We start from the raw sequence: 25,519 nt of genomic DNA, 5'->3' as shown, positions 1-25,519 counted from the left end.
TGGGAGAGAAGCCGAACGCGAATTCTGCCGTGCTCCTACATTGCACGAGTGCCAACGGCCATACCATGATGAATACACCGGTTCTCGTCCGATCCCCGAAGTTAAGCATCATTGGGCCCGGTTAGTACTTGGATGGGTGACCGCCTGGGAAACCCGGGTGCCGTTGGCTCCTTTCCTTTCTTTTTGGTTTTGTTATTATGTCGCTACCCCTGCCAGCCCAATTTTCAAACTACCTTTCTGTTGTGACAAAGATGCTTCCTTAACCCTTTTAAACTACTGTAGTGGTAAGAAAATGCAGTAATTAAGAAACTTAAAAGAAAAGGTGCTGTTGGCTCCTTTCCTTTCTTTTTGGTTTTGTTATTATGTCGCTACCCCTGCCAGCCCAATTTTCAAACTACCTTTCTGTTGTGACAAAGATGCTTCCTTAACCCTTTTAAACTACTGTAGTGGTAAGAAAATGCAGTAATTAAAAAACTTAAAAGAAAAGGTGCTGTTGGCTCCTTTCCTTTTTTTGTTTTGTTATTATGTCGCTACCCCTGCCAGCCCAATTTTCAAACTACCTTTCTGTTGTGACAAAGATGCTTCCTTAAGCCTTTTAAACTACTGTAAGGGTACGAAAATGCAGTAATTAACTCAGTTTGAGGGAGAATGTGCTAACCAAGTTTGCCAAGAAGACTTTGAAAACGACAAAACAGTACGAATCGGCAGTTGATTTCTGAAATACGTCACCGCCTATATTTGTGTAAAGTTCCAAATTTGATTTGTAATCACGAATTTATTCCTTAGTCGTCTCGTCTCGTCTCGTCCCGCAGACGTTTGTCGTGCTTGCGCTGTCATATGGACCACGACCCGAGCGGCAGCGAGCGGCAGTCGAGCAAAGTCGGGACAAGTCGGGACGGGGACAGGGATAGGAATGGCGCGAATGCACTGCAAACTACGCAGACACCTGGTGTGAGGCGAGGAAGCCCACATCGCTACCAGTGGGACCCTCCAGCACGACACTGCCACACCCCGCACAGGCCCTCCGCTGGACACCAGGGACACGATGCGCCCCCCGCTAGTGTCGAAGGCTGCACGCGCCCAACGAATGACAGGAGGTGCAACGGGCAACAGTGCGTCTCACACACGCGGCGGTGCGCCCGCTAATTCGGCCGTCGGTCTGCTGGGACGCCGGGCGCGCCCCCCGCGCCGTCCTCGAGGAACTGGCTGTTGCAGAAGGAAGTGCTTTCGTCAAATGCGGCGGAAAACTAACATTTTGTGTGTTGGGAGAGAAGCCGAACGCGAATTCTGCCGTGCTCCTACATTGCACGAGTGCCAACGGCCATACCATGATGAATACACCGGTTCTCGTCCGATCCCCGAAGTTAAGCATCATTGGGCCCGGTTAGTACTTGGATGGGTGACCGCCTGGGAAACCCGGGTGCCGTTGGCTCCTTTCCTTTCTTTTTGGTTTTGTTATTATGTCGCTACCCCTGCCAGCCCAATTTTCAAACTACCTTTCTGTTGTGACAAAGATGCTTCCTTAACCCTTTTAAACTACTGTAGTGGTAAGAAAATGCAGTAATTAAGAAACTTAAAAGAAAAGGTGCTGTTGGCTCCTTTCCTTTCTTTTTGGTTTTGTTATTATGTCGCTACCCCTGCCAGCCCAATTTTCAAACTACCTTTCTGTTGTGACAAAGATGCTTCCTTAACCCTTTTAAACTACTGTAGTGGTAAGAAAATGCAGTAATTAAAAAACTTAAAAGAAAAGGTGCTGTTGGCTCCTTTCCTTTTTTTGTTTTGTTATTATGTCGCTACCCCTGCCAGCCCAATTTTCAAACTACCTTTCTGTTGTGACAAAGATGCTTCCTTAAGCCTTTTAAACTACTGTAAGGGTACGAAAATGCAGTAATTAACTCAGTTTGAGGGAGAATGTGCTAACCAAGTTTGCCAAGAAGACTTTGAAAACGACAAAACAGTACGAATCGGCAGTTGATTTCTGAAATACGTCACCGCCTATATTTGTGTAAAGTTCCAAATTTGATTTGTAATCACGAATTTATTCCTTAGTCGTCTCGTCTCGTCTCGTCCCGCAGACGTTTGTCGTGCTTGCGCTGTCATATGGACCACGACCCGAGCGGCAGCGAGCGGCAGTCGAGCAAAGTCGGGACAAGTCGGGACGGGGACAGGGATAGGAATGGCGCGAATGCACTGCAAACTACGCAGACACCTGGTGTGAGGCGAGGAAGCCCACATCGCTACCAGTGGGACCCTCCAGCACGACACTGCCACACCCCGCACAGGCCCTCCGCTGGACACCAGGGACACGATGCGCCCCCCGCTAGTGTCGAAGGCTGCACGCGCCCAACGAATGACAGGAGGTGCAACGGGCAACAGTGCGTCTCACACACGCGGCGGTGCGCCCGCTAATTCGGCCGTCGGTCTGCTGGGACGCCGGGCGCGCCCCCCGCGCCGTCCTCGAGGAACTGGCTGTTGCAGAAGGAAGTGCTTTCGTCAAATGCGGCGGAAAACTAACATTTTGTGTGTTGGGAGAGAAGCCGAACGCGAATTCTGCCGTGCTCCTACATTGCACGAGTGCCAACGGCCATACCATGATGAATACACCGGTTCTCGTCCGATCCCCGAAGTTAAGCATCATTGGGCCCGGTTAGTACTTGGATGGGTGACCGCCTGGGAAACCCGGGTGCCGTTGGCTCCTTTCCTTTCTTTTTGGTTTTGTTATTATGTCGCTACCCCTGCCAGCCCAATTTTCAAACTACCTTTCTGTTGTGACAAAGATGCTTCCTTAACCCTTTTAAACTACTGTAGTGGTAAGAAAATGCAGTAATTAAGAAACTTAAAAGAAAAGGTGCTGTTGGCTCCTTTCCTTTCTTTTTGGTTTTGTTATTATGTCGCTACCCCTGCCAGCCCAATTTTCAAACTACCTTTCTGTTGTGACAAAGATGCTTCCTTAACCCTTTTAAACTACTGTAGTGGTAAGAAAATGCAGTAATTAAAAAACTTAAAAGAAAAGGTGCTGTTGGCTCCTTTCCTTTTTTTGTTTTGTTATTATGTCGCTACCCCTGCCAGCCCAATTTTCAAACTACCTTTCTGTTGTGACAAAGATGCTTCCTTAAGCCTTTTAAACTACTGTAAGGGTACGAAAATGCAGTAATTAACTCAGTTTGAGGGAGAATGTGCTAACCAAGTTTGCCAAGAAGACTTTGAAAACGACAAAACAGTACGAATCGGCAGTTGATTTCTGAAATACGTCACCGCCTATATTTGTGTAAAGTTCCAAATTTGATTTGTAATCACGAATTTATTCCTTAGTCGTCTCGTCTCGTCTCGTCCCGCAGACGTTTGTCGTGCTTGCGCTGTCATATGGACCACGACCCGAGCGGCAGCGAGCGGCAGTCGAGCAAAGTCGGGACAAGTCGGGACGGGGACAGGGATAGGAATGGCGCGAATGCACTGCAAACTACGCAGACACCTGGTGTGAGGCGAGGAAGCCCACATCGCTACCAGTGGGACCCTCCAGCACGACACTGCCACACCCCGCACAGGCCCTCCGCTGGACACCAGGGACACGATGCGCCCCCCGCTAGTGTCGAAGGCTGCACGCGCCCAACGAATGACAGGAGGTGCAACGGGCAACAGTGCGTCTCACACACGCGGCGGTGCGCCCGCTAATTCGGCCGTCGGTCTGCTGGGACGCCGGGCGCGCCCCCCGCGCCGTCCTCGAGGAACTGGCTGTTGCAGAAGGAAGTGCTTTCGTCAAATGCGGCGGAAAACTAACATTTTGTGTGTTGGGAGAGAAGCCGAACGCGAATTCTGCCGTGCTCCTACATTGCACGAGTGCCAACGGCCATACCATGATGAATACACCGGTTCTCGTCCGATCCCCGAAGTTAAGCATCATTGGGCCCGGTTAGTACTTGGATGGGTGACCGCCTGGGAAACCCGGGTGCCGTTGGCTCCTTTCCTTTCTTTTTGGTTTTGTTATTATGTCGCTACCCCTGCCAGCCCAATTTTCAAACTACCTTTCTGTTGTGACAAAGATGCTTCCTTAACCCTTTTAAACTACTGTAGTGGTAAGAAAATGCAGTAATTAAGAAACTTAAAAGAAAAGGTGCTGTTGGCTCCTTTCCTTTCTTTTTGGTTTTGTTATTATGTCGCTACCCCTGCCAGCCCAATTTTCAAACTACCTTTCTGTTGTGACAAAGATGCTTCCTTAACCCTTTTAAACTACTGTAGTGGTAAGAAAATGCAGTAATTAAAAAACTTAAAAGAAAAGGTGCTGTTGGCTCCTTTCCTTTTTTTGTTTTGTTATTATGTCGCTACCCCTGCCAGCCCAATTTTCAAACTACCTTTCTGTTGTGACAAAGATGCTTCCTTAAGCCTTTTAAACTACTGTAAGGGTACGAAAATGCAGTAATTAACTCAGTTTGAGGGAGAATGTGCTAACCAAGTTTGCCAAGAAGACTTTGAAAACGACAAAACAGTACGAATCGGCAGTTGATTTCTGAAATACGTCACCGCCTATATTTGTGTAAAGTTCCAAATTTGATTTGTAATCACGAATTTATTCCTTAGTCGTCTCGTCTCGTCTCGTCCCGCAGACGTTTGTCGTGCTTGCGCTGTCATATGGACCACGACCCGAGCGGCAGCGAGCGGCAGTCGAGCAAAGTCGGGACAAGTCGGGACGGGGACAGGGATAGGAATGGCGCGAATGCACTGCAAACTACGCAGACACCTGGTGTGAGGCGAGGAAGCCCACATCGCTACCAGTGGGACCCTCCAGCACGACACTGCCACACCCCGCACAGGCCCTCCGCTGGACACCAGGGACACGATGCGCCCCCCGCTAGTGTCGAAGGCTGCACGCGCCCAACGAATGACAGGAGGTGCAACGGGCAACAGTGCGTCTCACACACGCGGCGGTGCGCCCGCTAATTCGGCCGTCGGTCTGCTGGGACGCCGGGCGCGCCCCCCGCGCCGTCCTCGAGGAACTGGCTGTTGCAGAAGGAAGTGCTTTCGTCAAATGCGGCGGAAAACTAACATTTTGTGTGTTGGGAGAGAAGCCGAACGCGAATTCTGCCGTGCTCCTACATTGCACGAGTGCCAACGGCCATACCATGATGAATACACCGGTTCTCGTCCGATCCCCGAAGTTAAGCATCATTGGGCCCGGTTAGTACTTGGATGGGTGACCGCCTGGGAAACCCGGGTGCCGTTGGCTCCTTTCCTTTCTTTTTGGTTTTGTTATTATGTCGCTACCCCTGCCAGCCCAATTTTCAAACTACCTTTCTGTTGTGACAAAGATGCTTCCTTAACCCTTTTAAACTACTGTAGTGGTAAGAAAATGCAGTAATTAAGAAACTTAAAAGAAAAGGTGCTGTTGGCTCCTTTCCTTTCTTTTTGGTTTTGTTATTATGTCGCTACCCCTGCCAGCCCAATTTTCAAACTACCTTTCTGTTGTGACAAAGATGCTTCCTTAACCCTTTTAAACTACTGTAGTGGTAAGAAAATGCAGTAATTAAAAAACTTAAAAGAAAAGGTGCTGTTGGCTCCTTTCCTTTTTTTGTTTTGTTATTATGTCGCTACCCCTGCCAGCCCAATTTTCAAACTACCTTTCTGTTGTGACAAAGATGCTTCCTTAAGCCTTTTAAACTACTGTAAGGGTACGAAAATGCAGTAATTAACTCAGTTTGAGGGAGAATGTGCTAACCAAGTTTGCCAAGAAGACTTTGAAAACGACAAAACAGTACGAATCGGCAGTTGATTTCTGAAATACGTCACCGCCTATATTTGTGTAAAGTTCCAAATTTGATTTGTAATCACGAATTTATTCCTTAGTCGTCTCGTCTCGTCTCGTCCCGCAGACGTTTGTCGTGCTTGCGCTGTCATATGGACCACGACCCGAGCGGCAGCGAGCGGCAGTCGAGCAAAGTCGGGACAAGTCGGGACGGGGACAGGGATAGGAATGGCGCGAATGCACTGCAAACTACGCAGACACCTGGTGTGAGGCGAGGAAGCCCACATCGCTACCAGTGGGACCCTCCAGCACGACACTGCCACACCCCGCACAGGCCCTCCGCTGGACACCAGGGACACGATGCGCCCCCCGCTAGTGTCGAAGGCTGCACGCGCCCAACGAATGACAGGAGGTGCAACGGGCAACAGTGCGTCTCACACACGCGGCGGTGCGCCCGCTAATTCGGCCGTCGGTCTGCTGGGACGCCGGGCGCGCCCCCCGCGCCGTCCTCGAGGAACTGGCTGTTGCAGAAGGAAGTGCTTTCGTCAAATGCGGCGGAAAACTAACATTTTGTGTGTTGGGAGAGAAGCCGAACGCGAATTCTGCCGTGCTCCTACATTGCACGAGTGCCAACGGCCATACCATGATGAATACACCGGTTCTCGTCCGATCCCCGAAGTTAAGCATCATTGGGCCCGGTTAGTACTTGGATGGGTGACCGCCTGGGAAACCCGGGTGCCGTTGGCTCCTTTCCTTTCTTTTTGGTTTTGTTATTATGTCGCTACCCCTGCCAGCCCAATTTTCAAACTACCTTTCTGTTGTGACAAAGATGCTTCCTTAACCCTTTTAAACTACTGTAGTGGTAAGAAAATGCAGTAATTAAGAAACTTAAAAGAAAAGGTGCTGTTGGCTCCTTTCCTTTCTTTTTGGTTTTGTTATTATGTCGCTACCCCTGCCAGCCCAATTTTCAAACTACCTTTCTGTTGTGACAAAGATGCTTCCTTAACCCTTTTAAACTACTGTAGTGGTAAGAAAATGCAGTAATTAAAAAACTTAAAAGAAAAGGTGCTGTTGGCTCCTTTCCTTTTTTTGTTTTGTTATTATGTCGCTACCCCTGCCAGCCCAATTTTCAAACTACCTTTCTGTTGTGACAAAGATGCTTCCTTAAGCCTTTTAAACTACTGTAAGGGTACGAAAATGCAGTAATTAACTCAGTTTGAGGGAGAATGTGCTAACCAAGTTTGCCAAGAAGACTTTGAAAACGACAAAACAGTACGAATCGGCAGTTGATTTCTGAAATACGTCACCGCCTATATTTGTGTAAAGTTCCAAATTTGATTTGTAATCACGAATTTATTCCTTAGTCGTCTCGTCTCGTCTCGTCCCGCAGACGTTTGTCGTGCTTGCGCTGTCATATGGACCACGACCCGAGCGGCAGCGAGCGGCAGTCGAGCAAAGTCGGGACAAGTCGGGACGGGGACAGGGATAGGAATGGCGCGAATGCACTGCAAACTACGCAGACACCTGGTGTGAGGCGAGGAAGCCCACATCGCTACCAGTGGGACCCTCCAGCACGACACTGCCACACCCCGCACAGGCCCTCCGCTGGACACCAGGGACACGATGCGCCCCCCGCTAGTGTCGAAGGCTGCACGCGCCCAACGAATGACAGGAGGTGCAACGGGCAACAGTGCGTCTCACACACGCGGCGGTGCGCCCGCTAATTCGGCCGTCGGTCTGCTGGGACGCCGGGCGCGCCCCCCGCGCCGTCCTCGAGGAACTGGCTGTTGCAGAAGGAAGTGCTTTCGTCAAATGCGGCGGAAAACTAACATTTTGTGTGTTGGGAGAGAAGCCGAACGCGAATTCTGCCGTGCTCCTACATTGCACGAGTGCCAACGGCCATACCATGATGAATACACCGGTTCTCGTCCGATCCCCGAAGTTAAGCATCATTGGGCCCGGTTAGTACTTGGATGGGTGACCGCCTGGGAAACCCGGGTGCCGTTGGCTCCTTTCCTTTCTTTTTGGTTTTGTTATTATGTCGCTACCCCTGCCAGCCCAATTTTCAAACTACCTTTCTGTTGTGACAAAGATGCTTCCTTAACCCTTTTAAACTACTGTAGTGGTAAGAAAATGCAGTAATTAAGAAACTTAAAAGAAAAGGTGCTGTTGGCTCCTTTCCTTTCTTTTTGGTTTTGTTATTATGTCGCTACCCCTGCCAGCCCAATTTTCAAACTACCTTTCTGTTGTGACAAAGATGCTTCCTTAACCCTTTTAAACTACTGTAGTGGTAAGAAAATGCAGTAATTAAAAAACTTAAAAGAAAAGGTGCTGTTGGCTCCTTTCCTTTTTTTGTTTTGTTATTATGTCGCTACCCCTGCCAGCCCAATTTTCAAACTACCTTTCTGTTGTGACAAAGATGCTTCCTTAAGCCTTTTAAACTACTGTAAGGGTACGAAAATGCAGTAATTAACTCAGTTTGAGGGAGAATGTGCTAACCAAGTTTGCCAAGAAGACTTTGAAAACGACAAAACAGTACGAATCGGCAGTTGATTTCTGAAATACGTCACCGCCTATATTTGTGTAAAGTTCCAAATTTGATTTGTAATCACGAATTTATTCCTTAGTCGTCTCGTCTCGTCTCGTCCCGCAGACGTTTGTCGTGCTTGCGCTGTCATATGGACCACGACCCGAGCGGCAGCGAGCGGCAGTCGAGCAAAGTCGGGACAAGTCGGGACGGGGACAGGGATAGGAATGGCGCGAATGCACTGCAAACTACGCAGACACCTGGTGTGAGGCGAGGAAGCCCACATCGCTACCAGTGGGACCCTCCAGCACGACACTGCCACACCCCGCACAGGCCCTCCGCTGGACACCAGGGACACGATGCGCCCCCCGCTAGTGTCGAAGGCTGCACGCGCCCAACGAATGACAGGAGGTGCAACGGGCAACAGTGCGTCTCACACACGCGGCGGTGCGCCCGCTAATTCGGCCGTCGGTCTGCTGGGACGCCGGGCGCGCCCCCCGCGCCGTCCTCGAGGAACTGGCTGTTGCAGAAGGAAGTGCTTTCGTCAAATGCGGCGGAAAACTAACATTTTGTGTGTTGGGAGAGAAGCCGAACGCGAATTCTGCCGTGCTCCTACATTGCACGAGTGCCAACGGCCATACCATGATGAATACACCGGTTCTCGTCCGATCCCCGAAGTTAAGCATCATTGGGCCCGGTTAGTACTTGGATGGGTGACCGCCTGGGAAACCCGGGTGCCGTTGGCTCCTTTCCTTTCTTTTTGGTTTTGTTATTATGTCGCTACCCCTGCCAGCCCAATTTTCAAACTACCTTTCTGTTGTGACAAAGATGCTTCCTTAACCCTTTTAAACTACTGTAGTGGTAAGAAAATGCAGTAATTAAGAAACTTAAAAGAAAAGGTGCTGTTGGCTCCTTTCCTTTCTTTTTGGTTTTGTTATTATGTCGCTACCCCTGCCAGCCCAATTTTCAAACTACCTTTCTGTTGTGACAAAGATGCTTCCTTAACCCTTTTAAACTACTGTAGTGGTAAGAAAATGCAGTAATTAAAAAACTTAAAAGAAAAGGTGCTGTTGGCTCCTTTCCTTTTTTTGTTTTGTTATTATGTCGCTACCCCTGCCAGCCCAATTTTCAAACTACCTTTCTGTTGTGACAAAGATGCTTCCTTAAGCCTTTTAAACTACTGTAAGGGTACGAAAATGCAGTAATTAACTCAGTTTGAGGGAGAATGTGCTAACCAAGTTTGCCAAGAAGACTTTGAAAACGACAAAACAGTACGAATCGGCAGTTGATTTCTGAAATACGTCACCGCCTATATTTGTGTAAAGTTCCAAATTTGATTTGTAATCACGAATTTATTCCTTAGTCGTCTCGTCTCGTCTCGTCCCGCAGACGTTTGTCGTGCTTGCGCTGTCATATGGACCACGACCCGAGCGGCAGCGAGCGGCAGTCGAGCAAAGTCGGGACAAGTCGGGACGGGGACAGGGATAGGAATGGCGCGAATGCACTGCAAACTACGCAGACACCTGGTGTGAGGCGAGGAAGCCCACATCGCTACCAGTGGGACCCTCCAGCACGACACTGCCACACCCCGCACAGGCCCTCCGCTGGACACCAGGGACACGATGCGCCCCCCGCTAGTGTCGAAGGCTGCACGCGCCCAACGAATGACAGGAGGTGCAACGGGCAACAGTGCGTCTCACACACGCGGCGGTGCGCCCGCTAATTCGGCCGTCGGTCTGCTGGGACGCCGGGCGCGCCCCCCGCGCCGTCCTCGAGGAACTGGCTGTTGCAGAAGGAAGTGCTTTCGTCAAATGCGGCGGAAAACTAACATTTTGTGTGTTGGGAGAGAAGCCGAACGCGAATTCTGCCGTGCTCCTACATTGCACGAGTGCCAACGGCCATACCATGATGAATACACCGGTTCTCGTCCGATCCCCGAAGTTAAGCATCATTGGGCCCGGTTAGTACTTGGATGGGTGACCGCCTGGGAAACCCGGGTGCCGTTGGCTCCTTTCCTTTCTTTTTGGTTTTGTTATTATGTCGCTACCCCTGCCAGCCCAATTTTCAAACTACCTTTCTGTTGTGACAAAGATGCTTCCTTAACCCTTTTAAACTACTGTAGTGGTAAGAAAATGCAGTAATTAAGAAACTTAAAAGAAAAGGTGCTGTTGGCTCCTTTCCTTTCTTTTTGGTTTTGTTATTATGTCGCTACCCCTGCCAGCCCAATTTTCAAACTACCTTTCTGTTGTGACAAAGATGCTTCCTTAACCCTTTTAAACTACTGTAGTGGTAAGAAAATGCAGTAATTAAAAAACTTAAAAGAAAAGGTGCTGTTGGCTCCTTTCCTTTTTTTGTTTTGTTATTATGTCGCTAGCCCTGCCAGCCCAATTTTCAAACTACCTTTCTGTTGTGACAAAGATGCTTCCTTAAGCCTTTTAAACTACTGTAAGGGTACGAAAATGCAGTAATTAACTCAGTTTGAGGGAGAATGTGCTAACCAAGTTTGCCAAGAAGACTTTGAAAACGACAAAACAGTACGAATCGGCAGTTGATTTCTGAAATACGTCACCGCCTATATTTGTGTAAAGTTCCAAATTTGATTTGTAATCACGAATTTATTCCTTAGTCGTCTCGTCTCGTCTCGTCCCGCAGACGTTTGTCGTGCTTGCGCTGTCATATGGACCACGACCCGAGCGGCAGCGAGCGGCAGTCGAGCAAAGTCGGGACAAGTCGGGACGGGGACAGGGATAGGAATGGCGCGAATGCACTGCAAACTACGCAGACACCTGGTGTGAGGCGAGGAAGCCCACATCGCTACCAGTGGGACCCTCCAGCACGACACTGCCACACCCCGCACAGGCCCTCCGCTGGACACCAGGGACACGATGCGCCCCCCGCTAGTGTCGAAGGCTGCACGCGCCCAACGAATGACAGGAGGTGCAACGGGCAACAGTGCGTCTCACACACGCGGCGGTGCGCCCGCTAATTCGGCCGTCGGTCTGCTGGGACGCCGGGCGCGCCCCCCGCGCCGTCCTCGAGGAACTGGCTGTTGCAGAAGGAAGTGCTTTCGTCAAATGCGGCGGAAAACTAACATTTTGTGTGTTGGGAGAGAAGCCGAACGCGAATTCTGCCGTGCTCCTACATTGCACGAGTGCCAACGGCCATACCATGATGAATACACCGGTTCTCGTCCGATCCCCGAAGTTAAGCATCATTGGGCCCGGTTAGTACTTGGATGGGTGACCGCCTGGGAAACCCGGGTGCCGTTGGCTCCTTTCCTTTCTTTTTGGTTTTGTTATTATGTCGCTACCCCTGCCAGCCCAATTTTCAAACTACCTTTCTGTTGTGACAAAGATGCTTCCTTAACCCTTTTAAACTACTGTAGTGGTAAGAAAATGCAGTAATTAAGAAACTTAAAAGAAAAGGTGCTGTTGGCTCCTTTCCTTTCTTTTTGGTTTTGTTATTATGTCGCTACCCCTGCCAGCCCAATTTTCAAACCACCTTTCTGTTGTGACAAAGATGCTTCCTTAACCCTTTTAAACTACTGTAGTGGTAAGAAAATGCAGTAATTAAAAAACTTAAAAGAAAAGGTGCTGTTGGCTCCTTTCCTTTTTTTGTTTTGTTATTATGTCGCTAGCCCTGCCAGCCCAATTTTCAAACTACCTTTCTGTTGTGACAAAGATGCTTCCTTAAGCCTTTTAAACTACTGTAAGGGTACGAAAATGCAGTAATTAACTCAGTTTGAGGGAGAATGTGCTAACCAAGTTTGCCAAGAAGACTTTGAAAACGACAAAACAGTACGAATCGGCAGTTGATTTCTGAAATACGTCACCGCCTATATTTGTGTAAAGTTCCAAATTTGATTTGTAATCACGAATTTATTCCTTAGTCGTCTCGTCTCGTCTCGTCCCGCAGACGTTTGTCGTGCTTGCGCTGTCATATGGACCACGACCCGAGCGGCAGCGAGCGGCAGTCGAGCAAAGTCGGGACAAGTCGGGACGGGGACAGGGATAGGAATGGCGCGAATGCACTGCAAACTACGCAGACACCTGGTGTGAGGCGAGGAAGCCCACATCGCTACCAGTGGGACCCTCCAGCACGACACTGCCACACCCCGCACAGGCCCTCCGCTGGACACCAGGGACACGATGCGCCCCCCGCTAGTGTCGAAGGCTGCACGCGCCCAACGAATGACAGGAGGTGCAACGGGCAACAGTGCGTCTCACACACGCGGCGGTGCGCCCGCTAATTCGGCCGTCGGTCTGCTGGGACGCCGGGCGCGCCCCCCGCGCCGTCCTCGAGGAACTGGCTGTTGCAGAAGGAAGTGCTTTCGTCAAATGCGGCGGAAAACTAACATTTTGTGTGTTGGGAGAGAAGCCGAACGCGAATTCTGCCGTGCTCCTACATTGCACGAGTGCCAACGGCCATACCATGATGAATACACCGGTTCTCGTCCGATCCCCGAAGTTAAGCATCATTGGGCCCGGTTAGTACTTGGATGGGTGACCGCCTGGGAAACCCGGGTGCCGTTGGCTCCTTTCCTTTCTTTTTGGTTTTGTTATTATGTCGCTACCCCTGCCAGCCCAATTTTCAAACTACCTTTCTGTTGTGACAAAGATGCTTCCTTAACCCTTTTAAACTACTGTAGTGGTAAGAAAATGCAGTAATTAAGAAACTTAAAAGAAAAGGTGCTGTTGGCTCCTTTCCTTTCTTTTTGGTTTTGTTATTATGTCGCTACCCCTGCCAGCCCAATTTTCAAACTACCTTTCTGTTGTGACAAAGATGCTTCCTTAACCCTTTTAAACTACTGTAGTGGTAAGAAAATGCAGTAATTAAAAAACTTAAAAGAAAAGGTGCTGTTGGCTCCTTTCCTTTTTTTGTTTTGTTATTATGTCGCTACCCCTGCCAGCCCAATTTTCAAACTACCTTTCTGTTGTGACAAAGATGCTTCCTTAAGCCTTTTAAACTACTGTAAGGGTACGAAAATGCAGTAATTAACTCAGTTTGAGGGAGAATGTGCTAACCAAGTTTGCCAAGAAGACTTTGAAAACGACAAAACAGTACGAATCGGCAGTTGATTTCTGAAATACGTCACCGCCTATATTTGTGTAAAGTTCCAAATTTGATTTGTAATCACGAATTTATTCCTTAGTCGTCTCGTCTCGTCTCGTCCCGCAGACGTTTGTCGTGCTTGCGCTGTCATATGGACCACGACCCGAGCGGCAGCGAGCGGCAGTCGAGCAAAGTCGGGACAAGTCGGGACGGGGACAGGGATAGGAATGGCGCGAATGCACTGCAAACTACGCAGACACCTGGTGTGAGGCGAGGAAGCCCACATCGCTACCAGTGGGACCCTCCAGCACGACACTGCCACACCCCGCACAGGCCCTCCGCTGGACACCAGGGACACGATGCGCCCCCCGCTAGTGTCGAAGGCTGCACGCGCCCAACGAATGACAGGAGGTGCAACGGGCAACAGTGCGTCTCACACACGCGGCGGTGCGCCCGCTAATTCGGCCGTCGGTCTGCTGGGACGCCGGGCGCGCCCCCCGCGCCGTCCTCGAGGAACTGGCTGTTGCAGAAGGAAGTGCTTTCGTCAAATGCGGCGGAAAACTAACATTTTGTGTGTTGGGAGAGAAGCCGAACGCGAATTCTGCCGTGCTCCTACATTGCACGAGTGCCAACGGCCATACCATGATGAATACACCGGTTCTCGTCCGATCCCCGAAGTTAAGCATCATTGGGCCCGGTTAGTACTTGGATGGGTGACCGCCTGGGAAACCCGGGTGCCGTTGGCTCCTTTCCTTTCTTTTTGGTTTTGTTATTATGTCGCTACCCCTGCCAGCCCAATTTTCAAACTACCTTTCTGTTGTGACAAAGATGCTTCCTTAACCCTTTTAAACTACTGTAGTGGTAAGAAAATGCAGTAATTAAGAAACTTAAAAGAAAAGGTGCTGTTGGCTCCTTTCCTTTCTTTTTGGTTTTGTTATTATGTCGCTACCCCTGCCAGCCCAATTTTCAAACTACCTTTCTGTTGTGACAAAGATGCTTCCTTAACCCTTTTAAACTACTGTAGTGGTAAGAAAATGCAGTAATTAAAAAACTTAAAAGAAAAGGTGCTGTTGGCTCCTTTCCTTTTTTTGTTTTGTTATTATGTCGCTAGCCCTGCCAGCCCAATTTTCAAACTACCTTTCTGTTGTGACAAAGATGCTTCCTTAAGCCTTTTAAACTACTGTAAGGGTACGAAAATGCAGTAATTAACTCAGTTTGAGGGAGAATGTGCTAACCAAGTTTGCCAAGAAGACTTTGAAAACGACAAAACAGTACGAATCGGCAGTTGATTTCTGAAATACGTCACCGCCTATATTTGTGTAAAGTTCCAAATTTGATTTGTAATCACGAATTTATTCCTTAGTCGTCTCGTCTCGTCTCGTCCCGCAGACGTTTGTCGTGCTTGCGCTGTCATATGGACCACGACCCGAGCGGCAGCGAGCGGCAGTCGAGCAAAGTCGGGACAAGTCGGGACGGGGACAGGGATAGGAATGGCGCGAATGCACTGCAAACTACGCAGACACCTGGTGTGAGGCGAGGAAGCCCACATCGCTACCAGTGGGACCCTCCAGCACGACACTGCCACACCCCGCACAGGCCCTCCGCTGGACACCAGGGACACGATGCGCCCCCCGCTAGTGTCGAAGGCTGCACGCGCCCAACGAATGACAGGAGGTGCAACGGGCAACAGTGCGTCTCACACACGCGGCGGTGCGCCCGCTAATTCGGCCGTCGGTCTGCTGGGACGCCGGGCGCGCCCCCCGCGCCGTCCTCGAGGAACTGGCTGTTGCAGAAGGAAGTGCTTTCGTCAAATGCGGCGGAAAACTAACATTTTGTGTGTTGGGAGAGAAGCCGAACGCGAATTCTGCCGTGCTCCTACATTGCACGAGTGCCAACGGCCATACCATGATGAATACACCGGTTCTCGTCCGATCCCCGAAGTTAAGCATCATTGGGCCCGGTTAGTACTTGGATGGGTGACCGCCTGGGAAACCCGGGTGCCGTTGGCTCCTTTCCTTTCTTTTTGGTTTTGTTATTATGTCGCTACCCCTGCCAGCCCAATTTTCAAACTACCTTTCTGTTGTGACAAAGATGCTTCCTTAACCCTTTTAAACTACTGTAGTGGTAAGAAAATGCAGTAATTAAGAAACTTAAAAGAAAAGGTGCTGTTGGCTCCTTTCCTTTCTTTTTGGTTTTGTTATTATGTCGCTACCCCTGCCAGCCCAATTTTCAAACCACCTTTCTGTTGTGACAAAGATGCTTCCTTAACCCTTTTAAACTACTGTAGTGGTAAGAAAATGCAGTAATTAAAAAACTTAAAAGAAAAGGTGCTGTTGGCTCCTTTCCTTTTTTTGTTTTGTTATTATGTCGCTAGCCCTGCCAGCCCAATTTTCAAACTACCTTTCTGTTGTGACAAAGATGCTTCCTTAAGCCTTTTAAACTACTGTAAGGGTACGAAAATGCAGTAATTAACTCAGTTTGAGGGAGAATGTGCTAACCAAGTTTGCCAAGAAGACTTTGAAAACGACAAAACAGTACGAATCGGCAGTTGATTTCTGAAATACGTCACCGCCTATATTTGTGTAAAGTTCCAAATTTGATTTGTAATCACGAATTTATTCCTTAGTCGTCTCGTCTCGTCTCGTCCCGCAGACGTTTGTCGTGCTTGCGCTGTCATATGGACCACGACCCGAGCGGCAGCGAGCGGCAGTCGAGCAAAGTCGGGACAAGTCGGGACGGGGACAGGGATAGGAATGGCGCGAATGCACTGCAAACTACGCAGACACCTGGTGTGAGGCGAGGAAGCCCACATCGCTACCAGTGGGACCCTCCAGCACGACACTGCCACACCCCGCACAGGCCCTCCGCTGGACACCAGGGACACGATGCGCCCCCCGCTAGTGTCGAAGGCTGCACGCGCCCAACGAATGACAGGAGGTGCAACGGGCAACAGTGCGTCTCACACACGCGGCGGTGCGCCCGCTAATTCGGCCGTCGGTCTGCTGGGACGCCGGGCGCGCCCCCCGCGCCGTCCTCGAGGAACTGGCTGTTGCAGAAGGAAGTGCTTTCGTCAAATGCGGCGGAAAACTAACATTTTGTGTGTTGGGAGAGAAGCCGAACGCGAATTCTGCCGTGCTCCTACATTGCACGAGTGCCAACGGCCATACCATGATGAATACACCGGTTCTCGTCCGATCCCCGAAGTTAAGCATCATTGGGCCCGGTTAGTACTTGGATGGGTGACCGCCTGGGAAACCCGGGTGCCGTTGGCTCCTTTCCTTTCTTTTTGGTTTTGTTATTATGTCGCTACCCCTGCCAGCCCAATTTTCAAACTACCTTTCTGTTGTGACAAAGATGCTTCCTTAACCCTTTTAAACTACTGTAGTGGTAAGAAAATGCAGTAATTAAGAAACTTAAAAGAAAAGGTGCTGTTGGCTCCTTTCCTTTCTTTTTGGTTTTGTTATTATGTCGCTACCCCTGCCAGCCCAATTTTCAAACTACCTTTCTGTTGTGACAAAGATGCTTCCTTAACCCTTTTAAACTACTGTAGTGGTAAGAAAATGCAGTAATTAAAAAACTTAAAAGAAAAGGTGCTGTTGGCTCCTTTCCTTTTTTTGTTTTGTTATTATGTCGCTACCCCTGCCAGCCCAATTTTCAAACTACCTTTCTGTTGTGACAAAGATGCTTCCTTAAGCCTTTTAAACTACTGTAAGGGTACGAAAATGCAGTAATTAACTCAGTTTGAGGGAGAATGTGCTAACCAAGTTTGCCAAGAAGACTTTGAAAACGACAAAACAGTACGAATCGGCAGTTGATTTCTGAAATACGTCACCGCCTATATTTGTGTAAAGTTCCAAATTTGATTTGTAATCACGAATTTATTCCTTAGTCGTCTCGTCTCGTCTCGTCCCGCAGACGTTTGTCGTGCTTGCGCTGTCATATGGACCACGACCCGAGCGGCAGCGAGCGGCAGTCGAGCAAAGTCGGGACAAGTCGGGACGGGGACAGGGATAGGAATGGCGCGAATGCACTGCAAACTACGCAGACACCTGGTGTGAGGCGAGGAAGCCCACATCGCTACCAGTGGGACCCTCCAGCACGACACTGCCACACCCCGCACAGGCCCTCCGCTGGACACCAGGGACACGATGCGCCCCCCGCTAGTGTCGAAGGCTGCACGCGCCCAACGAATGACAGGAGGTGCAACGGGCAACAGTGCGTCTCACACACGCGGCGGTGCGCCCGCTAATTCGGCCGTCGGTCTGCTGGGACGCCGGGCGCGCCCCCCGCGCCGTCCTCGAGGAACTGGCTGTTGCAGAAGGAAGTGCTTTCGTCAAATGCGGCGGAAAACTAACATTTTGTGTGTTGGGAGAGAAGCCGAACGCGAATTCTGCCGTGCTCCTACATTGCACGAGTGCCAACGGCCATACCATGATGAATACACCGGTTCTCGTCCGATCCCCGAAGTTAAGCATCATTGGGCCCGGTTAGTACTTGGATGGGTGACCGCCTGGGAAACCCGGGTGCCGTTGGCTCCTTTCCTTTCTTTTTGGTTTTGTTATTATGTCGCTACCCCTGCCAGCCCAATTTTCAAACTACCTTTCTGTTGTGACAAAGATGCTTCCTTAACCCTTTTAAACTACTGTAGTGGTAAGAAAATGCAGTAATTAAGAAACTTAAAAGAAAAGGTGCTGTTGGCTCCTTTCCTTTCTTTTTGGTTTTGTTATTATGTCGCTACCCCTGCCAGCCCAATTTTCAAACTACCTTTCTGTTGTGACAAAGATGCTTCCTTAACCCTTTTAAACTACTGTAGTGGTAAGAAAATGCAGTAATTAAAAAACTTAAAAGAAAAGGTGCTGTTGGCTCCTTTCCTTTTTTTGTTTTGTTATTATGTCGCTAGCCCTGCCAGCCCAATTTTCAAACTACCTTTCTGTTGTGACAAAGATGCTTCCTTAAGCCTTTTAAACTACTGTAAGGGTACGAAAATGCAGTAATTAACTCAGTTTGAGGGAGAATGTGCTAACCAAGTTTGCCAAGAAGACTTTGAAAACGACAAAACAGTACGAATCGGCAGTTGATTTCTGAAATACGTCACCGCCTATATTTGTGTAAAGTTCCAAATTTGATTTGTAATCACGAATTTATTCCTTAGTCGTCTCGTCTCGTCTCGTCCCGCAGACGTTTGTCGTGCTTGCGCTGTCATATGGACCACGACCCGAGCGGCAGCGAGCGGCAGTCGAGCAAAGTCGGGACAAGTCGGGACGGGGACAGGGATAGGAATGGCGCGAATGCACTGCAAACTACGCAGACACCTGGTGTGAGGCGAGGAAGCCCACATCGCTACCAGTGGGACCCTCCAGCACGACACTGCCACACCCCGCACAGGCCCTCCGCTGGACACCAGGGACACGATGCGCCCCCCGCTAGTGTCGAAGGCTGCACGCGCCCAACGAATGACAGGAGGTGCAACGGGCAACAGTGCGTCTCACACACGCGGCGGTGCGCCCGCTAATTCGGCCGTCGGTCTGCTGGGACGCCGGGCGCGCCCCCCGCGCCGTCCTCGAGGAACTGGCTGTTGCAGAAGGAAGTGCTTTCGTCAAATGCGGCGGAAAACTAACATTTTGTGTGTTGGGAGAGAAGCCGAACGCGAATTCTGCCGTGCTCCTACATTGCACGAGTGCCAACGGCCATACCATGATGAATACACCGGTTCTCGTCCGATCCCCGAAGTTAAGCATCATTGGGCCCGGTTAGTACTTGGATGGGTGACCGCCTGGGAAACCCGGGTGCCGTTGGCTCCTTTCCTTTCTTTTTGGTTTTGTTATTATGTCGCTACCCCTGCCAGCCCAATTTTCAAACTACCTTTCTGTTGTGACAAAGATGCTTCCTTAACCCTTTTAAACTACTGTAGTGGTAAGAAAATGCAGTAATTAAGAAACTTAAAAGAAAAGGTGCTGTTGGCTCCTTTCCTTTCTTTTTGGTTTTGTTATTATGTCGCTACCCCTGCCAGCCCAATTTTCAAACTACCTTTCTGTTGTGACAAAGATGCTTCCTTAACCCTTTTAAACTACTGTAGTGGTAAGAAAATGCAGTAATTAAAAAACTTAAAAGAAAAGGTGCTGTTGGCTCCTTTCCTTTTTTTGTTTTGTTATTATGTCGCTAGCCCTGCCAGCCCAATTTTCAAACTACCTTTCTGTTGTGACAAAGATGCTTCCTTAAGCCTTTTAAACTACTGTAAGGGTACGAAAATGCAGTAATTAACTCAGTTTGAGGGAGAATGTGCTAACCAAGTTTGCCAAGAAGACTTTGAAAACGACAAAACAGTACGAATCGGCAGTTGATTTCTGAAATACGTCACCGCCTATATTTGTGTAAAGTTCCAAATTTGATTTGTAATCACGAATTTATTCCTTAGTCGTCTCGTCTCGTCTCGTCCCGCAGACGTTTGTCGTGCTTGCGCTGTCATATGGACCACGACCCGAGCGGCAGCGAGCGGCAGTCGAGCAAAGTCGGGACAAGTCGGGACGGGGACAGGGATAGGAATGGCGCGAATGCACTGCAAACTACGCAGACACCTGGTGTGAGGCGAGGAAGCCCACATCGCTACCAGTGGGACCCTCCAGCACGACACTGCCACACCCCGCACAGGCCCTCCGCTGGACACCAGGGACACGATGCGCCCCCCGCTAGTGTCGAAGGCTGCACGCGCCCAACGAATGACAGGAGGTGCAACGGGCAACAGTGCGTCTCACACACGCGGCGGTGCGCCCGCTAATTCGGCCGTCGGTCTGCTGGGACGCCGGGCGCGCCCCCCGCGCCGTCCTCGAGGAACTGGCTGTTGCAGAAGGAAGTGCTTTCGTCAAATGCGGCGGAAAACTAACATTTTGTGTGTTGGGAGAGAAGCCGAACGCGAATTCTGCCGTGCTCCTACATTGCACGAGTGCCAACGGCCATACCATGATGAATACACCGGTTCTCGTCCGATCCCCGAAGTTAAGCATCATTGGGCCCGGTTAGTACTTGGATGGGTGACCGCCTGGGAAACCCGGGTGCCGTTGGCTCCTTTCCTTTCTTTTTGGTTTTGTTATTATGTCGCTACCCCTGCCAGCCCAATTTTCAAACTACCTTTCTGTTGTGACAAAGATGCTTCCTTAACCCTTTTAAACTACTGTAGTGGTAAGAAAATGCAGTAATTAAGAAACTTAAAAGAAAAGGTGCTGTTGGCTCCTTTCCTTTCTTTTTGGTTTTGTTATTATGTCGCTACCCCTGCCAGCCCAATTTTCAAACTACCTTTCTGTTGTGACAAAGATGCTTCCTTAACCCTTTTAAACTACTGTAGTGGTAAGAAAATGCAGTAATTAAAAAACTTAAAAGAAAAGGTGCTGTTGGCTCCTTTCCTTTTTTTGTTTTGTTATTATGTCGCTACCCCTGCCAGCCCAATTTTCAAACTACCTTTCTGTTGTGACAAAGATGCTTCCTTAAGCCTTTTAAACTACTGTAAGGGTACGAAAATGCAGTAATTAACTCAGTTTGAGGGAGAATGTGCTAACCAAGTTTGCCAAGAAGACTTTGAAAACGACAAAACAGTACGAATCGGCAGTTGATTTCTGAAATACGTCACCGCCTATATTTGTGTAAAGTTCCAAATTTGATTTGTAATCACGAATTTATTCCTTAGTCGTCTCGTCTCGTCTCGTCCCGCAGACGTTTGTCGTGCTTGCGCTGTCATATGGACCACGACCCGAGCGGCAGCGAGCGGCAGTCGAGCAAAGTCGGGACAAGTCGGGACGGGGACAGGGATAGGAATGGCGCGAATGCACTGCAAACTACGCAGACACCTGGTGTGAGGCGAGGAAGCCCACATCGCTACCAGTGGGACCCTCCAGCACGACACTGCCACACCCCGCACAGGCCCTCCGCTGGACACCAGGGACACGATGCGCCCCCCGCTAGTGTCGAAGGCTGCACGCGCCCAACGAATGACAGGAGGTGCAACGGGCAACAGTGCGTCTCACACACGCGGCGGTGCGCCCGCTAATTCGGCCGTCGGTCTGCTGGGACGCCGGGCGCGCCCCCCGCGCCGTCCTCGAGGAACTGGCTGTTGCAGAAGGAAGTGCTTTCGTCAAATGCGGCGGAAAACTAACATTTTGTGTGTTGGGAGAGAAGCCGAACGCGAATTCTGCCGTGCTCCTACATTGCACGAGTGCCAACGGCCATACCATGATGAATACACCGGTTCTCGTCCGATCCCCGAAGTTAAGCATCATTGGGCCCGGTTAGTACTTGGATGGGTGACCGCCTGGGAAACCCGGGTGCCGTTGGCTCCTTTCCTTTCTTTTTGGTTTTGTTATTATGTCGCTACCCCTGCCAGCCCAATTTTCAAACTACCTTTCTGTTGTGACAAAGATGCTTCCTTAACCCTTTTAAACTACTGTAGTGGTAAGAAAATGCAGTAATTAAGAAACTTAAAAGAAAAGGTGCTGTTGGCTCCTTTCCTTTCTTTTTGGTTTTGTTATTATGTCGCTACCCCTGCCAGCCCAATTTTCAAACTACCTTTCTGTTGTGACAAAGATGCTTCCTTAACCCTTTTAAACTACTGTAGTGGTAAGAAAATGCAGTAATTAAAGAACTTAAAAGAAAAGGTGCTGTTGGCTCCTTTCCTTTTTTTGTTTTGTTATTATGTCGCTAGCCCTGCCAGCCCAATTTTCAAACTACCTTTCTGTTGTGACAAAGATGCTTCCTTAAGCCTTTTAAACTACTGTAAGGGTACGAAAATGCAGTAATTAACTCAGTTTGAGGGAGAATGTGCTAACCAAGTTTGCCAAGAAGACTTTGAAAACGACAAAACAGTACGAATCGGCAGTTGATTTCTGAAATACGTCACCGCCTATATTTGTGTAAAGTTCCAAATTTGATTTGTAATCACGAATTTATTCCTTAGTCGTCTCGTCTCGTCTCGTCCCGCAGACGTTTGTCGTGCTTGCGCTGTCATATGGACCACGACCCGAGCGGCAGCGAGCGGCAGTCGAGCAAAGTCGGGACAAGTCGGGACGGGGACAGGGATAGGAATGGCGCGAATGCACTGCAAACTACGCAGACACCTGGTGTGAGGCGAGGAAGCCCACATCGCTACCAGTGGGACCCTCCAGCACGACACTGCCACACCCCGCACAGGCCCTCCGCTGGACACCAGGGACACGATGCGCCCCCCGCTAGTGTCGAAGGCTGCACGCGCCCAACGAATGACAGGAGGTGCAACGGGCAACAGTGCGTCTCACACACGCGGCGGTGCGCCCGCTAATTCGGCCGTCGGTCTGCTGGGACGCCGGGCGCGCCCCCCGCGCCGTCCTCGAGGAACTGGCTGTTGCAGAAGGAAGTGCTTTCGTCAAATGCGGCGGAAAACTAACATTTTGTGTGTTGGGAGAGAAGCCGAACGCGAATTCTGCCGTGCTCCTACATTGCACGAGTGCCAACGGCCATACCATGATGAATACACCGGTTCTCGTCCGATCCCCGAAGTTAAGCATCATTGGGCCCGGTTAGTACTTGGATGGGTGACCGCCTGGGAAACCCGGGTGCCGTTGGCTCCTTTCCTTTCTTTTTGGTTTTGTTATTATGTCGCTACCCCTGCCAGCCCAATTTTCAAACTACCTTTCTGTTGTGACAAAGATGCTTCCTTAACCCTTTTAAACTACTGTAGTGGTAAGAAAATGCAGTAATTAAGAAACTTAAAAGAAAAGGTGCTGTTGGCTCCTTTCCTTTCTTTTTGGTTTTGTTATTATGTCGCTACCCCTGCCAGCCCAATTTTCAAACTACCTTTCTGTTGTGACAAAGATGCTTCCTTAACCCTTTTAAACTACTGTAGTGGTAAGAAAATGCAGTAATTAAAAAACTTAAAAGAAAAGGTGCTGTTGGCTCCTTTCCTTTTTTTGTTTTGTTATTATGTCGCTACCCCTGCCAGCCCAATTTTCAAACTACCTTTCTGTTGTGACAAAGATGCTTCCTTAAGCCTTTTAAACTACTGTAAGGGTACGAAAATGCAGTAATTAACTCAGTTTGAGGGAGAATGTGCTAACCAAGTTTGCCAAGAAGACTTTGAAAACGACAAAACAGTACGAATCGGCAGTTGATTTCTGAAATACGTCACCGCCTATATTTGTGTAAAGTTCCAAATTTGATTTGTAATCACGAATTTATTCCTTAGTCGTCTCGTCTCGTCTCGTCCCGCAGACGTTTGTCGTGCTTGCGCTGTCATATGGACCACGACCCGAGCGGCAGCGAGCGGCAGTCGAGCAAAGTCGGGACAAGTCGGGACGGGGACAGGGATAGGAATGGCGCGAATGCACTGCAAACTACGCAGACACCTGGTGTGAGGCGAGGAAGCCCACATCGCTACCAGTGGGACCCTCCAGCACGACACTGCCACACCCCGCACAGGCCCTCCGCTGGACACCAGGGACACGATGCGCCCCCCGCTAGTGTCGAAGGCTGCACGCGCCCAACGAATGACAGGAGGTGCAACGGGCAACAGTGCGTCTCACACACGCGGCGGTGCGCCCGCTAATTCGGCCGTCGGTCTGCTGGGACGCCGGGCGCGCCCCCCGCGCCGTCCTCGAGGAACTGGCTGTTGCAGAAGGAAGTGCTTTCGTCAAATGCGGCGGAAAACTAACATTTTGTGTGTTGGGAGAGAAGCCGAACGCGAATTCTGCCGTGCTCCTACATTGCACGAGTGCCAACGGCCATACCATGATGAATACACCGGTTCTCGTCCGATCCCCGAAGTTAAGCATCATTGGGCCCGGTTAGTACTTGGATGGGTGACCGCCTGGGAAACCCGGGTGCCGTTGGCTCCTTTCCTTTCTTTTTGGTTTTGTTATTATGTCGCTACCCCTGCCAGCCCAATTTTCAAACTACCTTTCTGTTGTGACAAAGATGCTTCCTTAACCCTTTTAAACTACTGTAGTGGTAAGAAAATGCAGTAATTAAGAAACTTAAAAGAAAAGGTGCTGTTGGCTCCTTTCCTTTCTTTTTGGTTTTGTTATTATGTCGCTACCCCTGCCAGCCCAATTTTCAAACTACCTTTCTGTTGTGACAAAGATGCTTCCTTAACCCTTTTAAACTACTGTAGTGGTAAGAAAATGCAGTAATTAAAAAACTTAAAAGAAAAGGTGCTGTTGGCTCCTTTCCTTTTTTTGTTTTGTTATTATGTCGCTACCCCTGCCAGCCCAATTTTCAAACTACCTTTCTGTTGTGACAAAGATGCTTCCTTAAGCCTTTTAAACTACTGTAAGGGTACGAAAATGCAGTAATTAACTCAGTTTGAGGGAGAATGTGCTAACCAAGTTTGCCAAGAAGACTTTGAAAACGACAAAACAGTACGAATCGGCAGTTGATTTCTGAAATACGTCACCGCCTATATTTGTGTAAAGTTCCAAATTTGATTTGTAATCACGAATTTATTCCTTAGTCGTCTCGTCTCGTCTCGTCCCGCAGACGTTTGTCGTGCTTGCGCTGTCATATGGACCACGACCCGAGCGGCAGCGAGCGGCAGTCGAGCAAAGTCGGGACAAGTCGGGACGGGGACAGGGATAGGAATGGCGCGAATGCACTGCAAACTACGCAGACACCTGGTGTGAGGCGAGGAAGCCCACATCGCTACCAGTGGGACCCTCCAGCACGACACTGCCACACCCCGCACAGGCCCTCCGCTGGACACCAGGGACACGATGCGCCCCCCGCTAGTGTCGAAGGCTGCACGCGCCCAACGAATGACAGGAGGTGCAACGGGCAACAGTGCGTCTCACACACGCGGCGGTGCGCCCGCTAATTCGGCCGTCGGTCTGCTGGGACGCCGGGCGCGCCCCCCGCGCCGTCCTCGAGGAACTGGCTGTTGCAGAAGGAAGTGCTTTCGTCAAATGCGGCGGAAAACTAACATTTTGTGTGTTGGGAGAGAAGCCGAACGCGAATTCTGCCGTGCTCCTACATTGCACGAGTGCCAACGGCCATACCATGATGAATACACCGGTTCTCGTCCGATCCCCGAAGTTAAGCATCATTGGGCCCGGTTAGTACTTGGATGGGTGACCGCCTGGGAAACCCGGGTGCCGTTGGCTCCTTTCCTTTCTTTTTGGTTTTGTTATTATGTCGCTACCCCTGCCAGCCCAATTTTCAAACTACCTTTCTGTTGTGACAAAGATGCTTCC

The 25,519-nt window shown here is 49.8% G+C and overlaps 21 non-coding genes across 21 annotated transcripts; all 21 read left to right on the top strand.

Annotated features, from left to right (window-relative positions):
* The first annotated feature begins 50 nt into the window (after window positions 1–50).
* On the top strand, window positions 51–169 carry LOC126459305 (5S ribosomal RNA). Its single transcript, XR_007585831.1, has one exon. It is a non-coding gene; the product is annotated as a 5S ribosomal RNA (ribosomal RNA).
* A 1,144-nt stretch (window positions 170–1,313) lies between these two features.
* Window positions 1,314–1,432, top strand: LOC126459304 (5S ribosomal RNA). Its single transcript, XR_007585830.1, has one exon. It is a non-coding gene; the product is annotated as a 5S ribosomal RNA (ribosomal RNA).
* Window positions 1,433–2,576: 1,144 nt separating this feature from the next.
* On the top strand, window positions 2,577–2,695 carry LOC126459303 (5S ribosomal RNA). Its single transcript, XR_007585829.1, has one exon. It is a non-coding gene; the product is annotated as a 5S ribosomal RNA (ribosomal RNA).
* A 1,144-nt stretch (window positions 2,696–3,839) lies between these two features.
* LOC126459302 (5S ribosomal RNA) lies at window positions 3,840–3,958 on the top strand. The gene has a single exon (XR_007585828.1). It is a non-coding gene; the product is annotated as a 5S ribosomal RNA (ribosomal RNA).
* A 1,144-nt stretch (window positions 3,959–5,102) lies between these two features.
* On the top strand, window positions 5,103–5,221 carry LOC126459301 (5S ribosomal RNA). The gene has a single exon (XR_007585827.1). It is a non-coding gene; the product is annotated as a 5S ribosomal RNA (ribosomal RNA).
* A 1,144-nt stretch (window positions 5,222–6,365) lies between these two features.
* LOC126459300 (5S ribosomal RNA) lies at window positions 6,366–6,484 on the top strand. The gene has a single exon (XR_007585826.1). It is a non-coding gene; the product is annotated as a 5S ribosomal RNA (ribosomal RNA).
* Window positions 6,485–7,628: 1,144 nt separating this feature from the next.
* On the top strand, window positions 7,629–7,747 carry LOC126459298 (5S ribosomal RNA). Its single transcript, XR_007585825.1, has one exon. It is a non-coding gene; the product is annotated as a 5S ribosomal RNA (ribosomal RNA).
* A 1,144-nt stretch (window positions 7,748–8,891) lies between these two features.
* On the top strand, window positions 8,892–9,010 carry LOC126459297 (5S ribosomal RNA). Its single transcript, XR_007585824.1, has one exon. It is a non-coding gene; the product is annotated as a 5S ribosomal RNA (ribosomal RNA).
* Window positions 9,011–10,154: 1,144 nt separating this feature from the next.
* On the top strand, window positions 10,155–10,273 carry LOC126459295 (5S ribosomal RNA). The gene has a single exon (XR_007585822.1). It is a non-coding gene; the product is annotated as a 5S ribosomal RNA (ribosomal RNA).
* Window positions 10,274–11,417: 1,144 nt separating this feature from the next.
* LOC126459294 (5S ribosomal RNA) lies at window positions 11,418–11,536 on the top strand. Its single transcript, XR_007585821.1, has one exon. It is a non-coding gene; the product is annotated as a 5S ribosomal RNA (ribosomal RNA).
* A 1,144-nt stretch (window positions 11,537–12,680) lies between these two features.
* Window positions 12,681–12,799, top strand: LOC126459292 (5S ribosomal RNA). Its single transcript, XR_007585820.1, has one exon. It is a non-coding gene; the product is annotated as a 5S ribosomal RNA (ribosomal RNA).
* A 1,144-nt stretch (window positions 12,800–13,943) lies between these two features.
* LOC126459291 (5S ribosomal RNA) lies at window positions 13,944–14,062 on the top strand. Its single transcript, XR_007585819.1, has one exon. It is a non-coding gene; the product is annotated as a 5S ribosomal RNA (ribosomal RNA).
* Window positions 14,063–15,206: 1,144 nt separating this feature from the next.
* LOC126459290 (5S ribosomal RNA) lies at window positions 15,207–15,325 on the top strand. Its single transcript, XR_007585818.1, has one exon. It is a non-coding gene; the product is annotated as a 5S ribosomal RNA (ribosomal RNA).
* Window positions 15,326–16,469: 1,144 nt separating this feature from the next.
* On the top strand, window positions 16,470–16,588 carry LOC126459289 (5S ribosomal RNA). The gene has a single exon (XR_007585817.1). It is a non-coding gene; the product is annotated as a 5S ribosomal RNA (ribosomal RNA).
* Window positions 16,589–17,732: 1,144 nt separating this feature from the next.
* Window positions 17,733–17,851, top strand: LOC126459288 (5S ribosomal RNA). Its single transcript, XR_007585816.1, has one exon. It is a non-coding gene; the product is annotated as a 5S ribosomal RNA (ribosomal RNA).
* Window positions 17,852–18,995: 1,144 nt separating this feature from the next.
* On the top strand, window positions 18,996–19,114 carry LOC126459287 (5S ribosomal RNA). The gene has a single exon (XR_007585815.1). It is a non-coding gene; the product is annotated as a 5S ribosomal RNA (ribosomal RNA).
* Window positions 19,115–20,258: 1,144 nt separating this feature from the next.
* LOC126459286 (5S ribosomal RNA) lies at window positions 20,259–20,377 on the top strand. Its single transcript, XR_007585814.1, has one exon. It is a non-coding gene; the product is annotated as a 5S ribosomal RNA (ribosomal RNA).
* Window positions 20,378–21,521: 1,144 nt separating this feature from the next.
* On the top strand, window positions 21,522–21,640 carry LOC126459285 (5S ribosomal RNA). Its single transcript, XR_007585813.1, has one exon. It is a non-coding gene; the product is annotated as a 5S ribosomal RNA (ribosomal RNA).
* A 1,144-nt stretch (window positions 21,641–22,784) lies between these two features.
* On the top strand, window positions 22,785–22,903 carry LOC126459283 (5S ribosomal RNA). Its single transcript, XR_007585811.1, has one exon. It is a non-coding gene; the product is annotated as a 5S ribosomal RNA (ribosomal RNA).
* Window positions 22,904–24,047: 1,144 nt separating this feature from the next.
* Window positions 24,048–24,166, top strand: LOC126459282 (5S ribosomal RNA). Its single transcript, XR_007585810.1, has one exon. It is a non-coding gene; the product is annotated as a 5S ribosomal RNA (ribosomal RNA).
* A 1,144-nt stretch (window positions 24,167–25,310) lies between these two features.
* LOC126459281 (5S ribosomal RNA) lies at window positions 25,311–25,429 on the top strand. Its single transcript, XR_007585809.1, has one exon. It is a non-coding gene; the product is annotated as a 5S ribosomal RNA (ribosomal RNA).
* Window positions 25,430–25,519: the final 90 nt, after the last annotated feature.

This window comes from Schistocerca serialis, chromosome 2 (genome assembly GCF_023864345.2).
Source record: "Schistocerca serialis cubense isolate TAMUIC-IGC-003099 chromosome 2, iqSchSeri2.2, whole genome shotgun sequence".
Taxonomy (NCBI): Eukaryota; Metazoa; Arthropoda; class Insecta; order Orthoptera; family Acrididae; genus Schistocerca; species Schistocerca serialis.
Note: the sequence above shows the minus strand (reverse complement) of the source record. Positions and strands in the feature narration are given on the sequence as shown.